Here is an 8,925-nt window from a genome sequence, read left to right on the forward strand (position 1 = left end):
TTATGTAAAGAGAAGTTTCTTTGATGAAAGTTGAGATCTATACTTACCTGTGGGTATGCAACCGAATGTTAAATTGTGGTAGGGAATTAGTTCTACCCAGCTATGATGTTTATGAAACACAAATATGACATGGTAACCCTAAGGATGCAGTCATGGCATTCATACCTTGAGAGTAAGCAACAGCACTCTAATTAACGTAAGACCTACTCAACAGGAAGAAAACCATGCCTGGTACTAGATGCCTGACTAGTGAGATCATAGATCTTAGAAAAGAACTGTGATGGATTGAATGAGAATGTCTCCTAAGGCTTATACATTTGAATGCTTAGTCACCAGAGAGTAGAACTATTTGAAATGGAGTAGAAGGATTAGTAGATGTGACGTTGTTAGAGGAAGTTATGTCCTTATTGGAGGAAGTATGGCACTGGGAGGCAGGATTTCATGTTTCAAAAGCTCACCCCAGGCCCAGTGTTTGGTTCTCTGCCTGTTGCCTTAAGATCAGATGTCAAACTCTCAACTACTGTTCTAGTGACAAGCCTTTCTGATTGCTGTCATGAGGATCACAAAACCCTATGAAACTGTATGCCACCCCAATTAAATGCTTTCTTTTTAAAGAGTTGCCTTGATCATGTTCCTTCTTAATAGCAATAGAACAGTTATTAAGACAGAAATTTTTGACAGGGACTGGGTTATTGCTGTTACATGGTTCCACATTCCTCTAAACAATAGCATGGTAAAGCAAGATGTTGCATGAGAACTGTTTTAAATGCTTTAAGCAGGACTTAATGGGCCATACTAGTAGAAGCATGGAAGACAATAGTGCTGAGAGCTCTGTAGATTAATGATGGACCAGCTCAAGAGGTACCAGAGGAGAATAATATTGGAGATCATTCATGTTGTATTTTGGTAAAGAATGTGATCATCTTTTGTACATGACCTAAAAATTGTCCAGAGGCTATATTGGAGAGCTTGGATTAATGTCAAAGGCAAATGGGATTTCAAGACAAACTAGTAATGGCTATTGTCACATGGCTAGTAGTGATCACTGTCATAAAGATCTATAATGAAAAGAAAGAAATGAGACAAAGAGAAATACAAAATATACAGTTTTAGGAGAAAAAGAGTACCAGAAAATGTAATGTTTGATCCAAGTTCTATGCTCAAGGGGGCAGGGGATATAAAGGTTAAAGAAAAGCCTGATGCTAAATTGAATAAAGTCAGTGGTAACGTCAGGACAAAACACCACCCAGATAATCCAGCAGCCTGTGAAAGGAACAAGCCTGAGGGACTTTGTTGCCCTACAAGCAATCAACAATTGGAAGTTTATGTAAATATAAGTCATGGAAGGGGCCAGGTTCCCAAGTAAGCAAACACAAGAAATTGACACCTTTAGCTGTGTGATTCTCACTTTAGAGTCAAGGACACAGAAAAGCAGTTATGGAATGTTCTTTCTTGGTTAAAGAAAGCTGCTGAAGTCAGGTGTTGTTTGGCAGAGCAGTCCCTGCATGGAAGCGCAGAGAGGCATTGCATGAAGCTGTAAAGGTAAAAACTAGATTTTTTTGGAGGCTTCCAAGATATTGAAGATGCCAGAATCATGGGATAACTGCCAAGAAGAGCTACTAACAGGGTATTGAAATAGCCTAAGAGAAAGAAGTATTTTACAACAAAGCTAGAAGGAATTGGAGATCTGAAGAACACTTCAACATTGGACATGTAGATGTAAAATAAGGAGTTTGCCCTTCAGATTTTGGTCTAACTTTGGTCAAGTATTTCCTAATTATGTCCCCCCTTTACCCCTTTTAGAATAGTAATGTATATTCTGTTTCAATGTATGTTAGAAGTATGTGATTTCTTTTTTGATTTGATTCTAAAGGGCATTATAGTTGAGGTTACCTTCAGTAGAAGAGAACTTGAACTTTAGAGTAGTGTTGACACTGAAAAACTGTAAGAACTTTTGAAACTTGAGTAAATGTATTTTACATTATTATATGGCTAAAGGCTAAGTGGGACAAGGGGCATGTACTTGACTGTTTAGTCACCAGAAAGTGGAATTGTTTGAGAAGGATTAGGAAATATGTATGACCTTGTTTGAAGACAGGTGTCACTACTGAGTGGGCTTAGGAGTTTTAAAAGCCGAAGTCAGGCCCAGTGTTTCTCTCTATACCTACTGCCTGAAAATCAGGATGTAAAGTTCCCAGCTGCTGCTCCAGCACCAGGCCTGTTTGCTTCCTGACCTTGAGAATCCTACCCTTCTAAAACTGTAAGGAAACAGCTGCCTTGGTCATGGTATCCAACAGCAATAATCCAGTAACTGAGCCTAGAGCCTACTACCACCAATTTATAAAGTAATTTCCTCATTCTTAGCTAATGAGAACTTCTATATAAGAAGCAAGAGACTTTCATGCTTATATTTTTATTTTTTCTAACTTTTAGGTATTCTTCCTGCATGGCTACCATGCAAGTTCTGAGTGTGGAATTTGGATCTGCTAGGGGAGAAGCCAGTAATGTTAAGCACTGAGTACTCTCTCTAGCCCTGAAATATTCATACCTTTTTTTTTTTGATACCGTGCTCTCCTTTGAATTCATGAGTTCTTTTTTCATTACTTGTTATTGCATCATATAGGTATATACGAATGTATTCCTAAATATAACTGGTCCAATCCACATAAGGCTTAAAGTATATATCTTTTTAAGGCTGATCATTTGTCACTGGACAACCAATTGGTGTGCTTTTTCCAGAAGACCACCTGCTCCCAGCTTTACTCAGTTGCCTGTAGTATTTGTGTAGGATTAAAGTCCATGCTTGTTAGTTTTGTTGTAGATATAAACAAGATAGAGAATTAGAGTGAAACATAAATGTAAGTAATGTAGCAACTAATGATTTTTCTGAATTTATTTATTTTAAATTTCATTCTATTTGCAATAAAACATTATAAAATAAAATAAGAACTAGAGATTTTTTTCTAAAGCAAATGGGTTCTTCTGAAGAGAACTTAGTCGTGTACTTTGTAGATGGGGAATTATTACCTAGCAGTTTTACAGTAGGTTGAAAATCTTATTTGGGTTAGTTAGCATACAAAAGGGGTGATTATGTCATATTTATTTGACAAGTTATGAAAATAATGTCACACAAGTTATTATAACATAAGCAACTATCTTTCTCTTACTTCTTATTGGAAAAAAATCTCTATTCTAGACATGCAACTCTTTCCAGTAGACTAGCCACTACTAATTCAGGATTCTCTCAGGTTCATTTTGAAAACTCAATAAATTGCATTTTTTTTGGTATTCCTCTCCACTATGAAAAAGAACCAAACCCTTATTAAGTCTGTAGCTTTAGGGTAATAAAATAAAATGCCATTCAGGTCTTTTAATAGCTTATATTGATCATCCATAAGTGTTTCCAGATTTCTAGCAAATGGTACTCTCTGCAAAATACTACAGGAGCAGTACTGGATTCACTACACATCTCTGGAGGAGTTAGCAAATGATAATTTTAGTTTTGCACCAATATCATTTGCATACCATGAAAGTAGTTTATTTCTTCTCATACCATAATTCTACATTATTAGGCAAAATAATGAATTATTATAAAATGAAATACCAACTGTTTTCAAAGTAAGGAGCATCCATTATGAACAACATTGTCTAGTAGAATGTATGGCAAGTTTGTGCAAATGAAAGCTATTTAAGAAAGCAATAGTGACTCCCACTTTCTGCCTGTTGTTAGGTCCTCTTGATGTACAGAGAGTGTTCATTGGTCATACTTTCATACTTCCAAAGAAGTAATCAGAAAGAAAATTTCAAAGAAAATTTTATTCTTGACATTATAGCTTTGGAAAGAGCTTCTATGGTTTGCATCACAATGAATACAAACACAAAGTCTGTTTCCTGTGATCTTGGAAAAATCTGTTTCAGATCCTCTAACTGAAAGCAACATTCTTAGGACTATATAAAATGATTTAGATCATTGGTATAATATTGAATTGACAAAATATTTATGCATATTTTTCCAGGTTTAAATAAATATTATTAAATAAATTATTTCATCAGATTATAAGATGTTCAAGAGGTGAAAGAGCACCCTGGTCACCATTGCTCAATTCTTTATTCTCCACCTTTATCTCTTAAGCTGGAGATAGTGGACAGAAATATTAAAGGAGAAAATGGTGTTGGTATTTCAGACATCTTAGACAAACTATCATAAATTTCAACACAGTTTATAATTTGAGCAACATTGTTGTATTAATCAAAAAACCCAAACCCACAACAGAGTGTCAGTTTAGTGACAGTACACAAAATACAGAAGACACTTTATGTCACATCATTGTAAAGTTTAATGCCTTATTCTCTTCTCATTACTGTTTCCTGTTGTTATATACCTAATGGTCTATTTATAACTTGTGCAATATAGCTCAGTCTTACCTGAAACATCTTGAGTTCCAAGCTACACCACCCTTTAGAAAGAGTGGTGTCTGGTTACATCCTCTCCAAATTATTATCCAGTTGTACTAGACCTTCCTTCTGTTCTCTGGTTTATTATATATTTTTCCATTTCACAGGAAAATGTTTACTATGCTTCAAGTGCTTCAAGATGAAGTTTCAATTTAGGAACATATTGATGCAATGTGCCTGCGACCAACACGGACCTATCATCCATAAAAATGAGATCTTTTGGTCTTGTATATTCCTTCTCATCAAAGATACCTCTTACCTGGATAGCCAGACAATAAGGTCTAGGAGAACCACCTGTCCATAGCTCCTTTATTCCCATCATCAGCACCATTATAGTGTACTGCACCGGTTTCAGTGCCATCCTCCTTTAAAAGCCACAGATGAACCAAAGAAACTGAGGTTTCATGAGTGTCACTCACAGAAGGGGAGATACTCTCCATTTCAGTTTCACAGAGTAGTGAAATCTTAAAAATGAGTTTAACTCATTATACAAGATGATTCTCTGTTGTTTGTTTAACTAACATCATTTGTGTACAAGAATGTCTGTGTTTATTTGTAAGGTTATCAGTGCACATACATTTACTATTCACTCGACAAACAATTACTGATGGCTGTCATTTTCAGATGCCAGTGCGAATTATCTTTCCACTGTCCTTAAAGTTGAAAGAATTTCTCATATCAAAGAGTATCCAGGTGACCAGCGGAAATCCTTTAAATACCAAAAATTAAAAAGATGCATTCAATAACTTCAGTATCTTCAGCTGAATATTTTATGTGATTTTGTGTATATGTTAGTCTTTGCACAGGCTTAAAAAGCACATTTAAAATAGGATGTCCAGGCAACCTGACATTTGGCAGCCTCAGTAAAGCCAACACTGACAAACATGCTGTTTTCTTTAGCATCTTTATCTTCTCTTTTTCAGTGTATGCATGCTCCAGGATGCATTTTTAATGACCTACCTGCTTTGGGAGTGTAGCCATATAACCTTGTGTTACCTTAAGAGTTTTGCTTCAGGGAAGCAATGGATACAAACCTCTGTTCTTCAAGTTGCTTCATCTCAGACTGCATGTATTACAGGTAGGGTGCTGGAAGAAGCATAATTCTTACTACAGCAATTTTCAGTAAATTGTTCTGCTAAATAGGAATATATTACCTCAAGGCTGCAAAAGTAATGATAAACCTGACCCTTCAGCTCTGCTTTTAAAGGTCATTTTGGTTAAATGTAGACAAATTGTGGTACAAAGTACCTTTGCTTGCTGTTTCCCACTTATACCGCCCCTCACACCTCATTATGCTAATGTAATGACTTATTTGACAGGGCAGTTTCATCCATAATCTTCGAAATATATAATGGATTTAATTTTCAAGGTTATATTTTCAGAAAACTATTAATGTTCCTTTCAAAGTCATTGAGACTGAGTTATGTTTCAGCAAAATATTAAGTACATTAAAGGTCCCTCTCAGATCCAGTAAAGCCAATCAGCTACAGCTATTTAACAGTTTTGGGCCCAGCATTGTTAAACTTATGAATCAACCATGCTCATCATTATTTTGAAAAATTACACCCCTCTACTCCATTCAAACTTCATCAGAGACTGTCACCAAATAACTTTTTTTCTAAAAGTGTCAAATCCTTCCCTATTTTTAAATGTTCACTAGATAATTATAAATATTTAAGAAATGTTTTTATATGATTTAAATAAGATTATTTCTTATTAGTGATTTTTTTCCAGTCGAACACATTTGTCTATACCAACAATTTCTACTGTGTGGATGGAGGTAACCAGAGTCCTTCAAATTTATGTAGACAATATTAAATAATCACTGGTACTAGATCATATTAATAATCAATATGCCTCATAATTTAGCATGCATCTAAACCTCTTAAACCTATGAATGATTTACAATGGAATCTGGCCAGCAACTCATCACCAGAGACATGTCACCTGGGGTACTTATCTGTTAGTCATCTTGAGACAAATTTGTGATATACTCAGGGAATCTTAAGTAACAGTGAGCCCACCATGCCCTCTTTATGCAATCTCTTGTGGTGATTCTGTTGTATATCCTAGGAAACAGAACATATAGAACATGCCAAATTTTAATTGAAAGAGAGACAAAGAGACAGAGATAGAATGGATGACATCGGTGGTGTAAATGTGCTTGTTAGAGCACGTCGGCAAAATCTGAGACTCCTTCTGTTAGTGGGAATATAGGTTTAACTACTCATGGGACAGTACAGACCATTGATTTTGCAAGACATATATAGGATTTAGTGTGGTTTGTAGCTACATCTACCTAGGTACTTCCTAAGTAACAACTGACAGGGTTATGATTGATAAGTCAAAGGTATTCAGGTATTCAGGACATCCTACTGCAAACAATGTCAAATTTTGTTTCAGATCCCATCTGAGGTCGAATGACAGGTTTTACACCCGTGTCACTTCTAATTTAATGGGTGTTTTACCTGCATGCATGCCTGTTCACCAACTGTTTTTAATTACCAGAGAGGCCAAAAGGTGGTGTCAGATCCCATGAAACTCTAGTTAAAGATGCTTGTCAGCCATTGTGTGGATGCTGGGAATTGTACCCAGGTCCTCTTGAAGAGCAACCAGAATCCTTAACTGCTGAGCCATCTCTCTAGCCCTTCATGCTACTTTATCACTATATGAATGAAATCCTGACTCTACAACATCTGCCTCTTCAGTAAATGTCAATGGTGCTGGAACCCTTGCTTCTAGGCAGTAAAGCCTTTTATCAAACTCCAAGACACTCCTTTCCTTTAAGATGCCACCATAATTTCTGTGTCTTTTGGCCTCGCCTCACTTCCATTTAGATCATTTTACTCAGTTTCAAAGGTAGGTATTGGTAGTAGCAAAAGAACACACAAAGGAAGGAAGGCAATAAAGTCAAGAGGCTAAGAAGTTACAATTGAAGAACTACAAATGAAGTGAACATTCAAATATTCTGTAGGATTAGAAAACCAAGCACAAAGAAAACAAGAAATGGCTAGTGATAAAAAGACCATGCTAGCACAAAAAGGGAAAGAGAACAAATAGTATATACAGAGCAGTGTCATTTCCAAAATAAAGTATTTGTGTAAAGTTCTCTAAGAGGCAGGCAACACAAACGAGAGTAAATAGAAGTAAAATATAATGTAAAGGGCACACTGAAAAGGTGTGCTGACTACAACTCAGGCATAGAGGGGAGTTAGGCATGGCTGGAGATTAGGGAGTGATGCAGGGGACTATAGTTTCTTACAAAAATTACTCATCTTCAGAACAAAGGAAAATCATATGTGTGTTGGTTTATTTTCATGTTGCTGTGACAGCATACCTTGGGAGAGGAAACTTGAGCGGGAAGGATACATACTGTTTCATAGTGTAGTCTACCATAGCAGGAAAGGCATGGTGTGTTCATGTTTTGTAGAATAATCTTTATGTACACTGTGAAGATGTGTCTTTTCCAAGGTTCCTTCTCATTGGTTTAATAAAGAGATGAACGGCCAATGGCTAAACAGGAAAATTTTGGCAGGACTTCCAGGCAAAGAAAGGAGAAGAGATGAATCTAGGTGGGGAGGCATGCAAAGGGACACAGACAAGAAAACAGGAGGTGCAAGATGGGAGAGAGGTCAAAAGCCATGAGGTAAAATGTAGATTAATATAAATGGGTTACTTTAAGTTATCAGAGCTGGTGGGAGAAGCCTAAGCTATAGACTGAGTTATCATAGTTAAAGATAAGAGTCCATGTAGTAATTTTTGTGAGCTGGCAAACAAGATAAAAAGTTGTCTACACTCATGGAGAAGAGAGAGTAGGGCAGGTGTTTTGCTTATATCTCAGGCAGTGTGAAAAAAAATGGCCCCCAAAGGGAGTAGCAGTAGTATGTGTGGCCTTATTGTAGTGTGTCATTGTGGAAATGGGCTTTGAGGTCTCTTATGCTCAAAGTCTGCTTAGCATGAAAGAGAGTTTACTTCCTGTTTCCTGTGGATCAAGATATAGATTTCTCAGTTTCCTCTTTAGAACCATGTCAGCCCACACACCTCTGTGCCCCATCATGATGATAATAGACTAAACCTCTGAAACTGTAAGCCACCTTAATTAAATGTTTTCTTTTATAGAGTTGCTGCTGTGGTCATGGTGTCTCTTCACACCAATAGAAACACTAACTAAGACAAGAAGCATAACAGGAATGAGGGCTCTTTCCTCTACTTTGTTCAGTATGAGTTCCAAGCTCCTGAGTCCTTGATGCCTGTGTTCAGGATAGGTCCTTAGTTGATTCTCTGTGTAAATATCCCCAAAGACATGCCCATAAGTATATGTACTAGAGAATTCTAAAACTAGTCTCATTGCAATAAAGAGTAACCATATCTCTATAAAACCTGTCAGAGATGATTAATCATAGTTAAGATTTGAGGGGGGTAAGGGGAGATGGGGAGAGAAAAGTGAGAAAGGGAGGATGGGGGGAACTT

The sequence above is a fragment of the Microtus ochrogaster genome, linkage group LG9 (assembly GCF_000317375.1).
Source record: "Microtus ochrogaster isolate Prairie Vole_2 linkage group LG9, MicOch1.0, whole genome shotgun sequence".
In the NCBI taxonomy this organism is placed as follows: Eukaryota; Metazoa; Chordata; class Mammalia; order Rodentia; family Cricetidae; genus Microtus; species Microtus ochrogaster.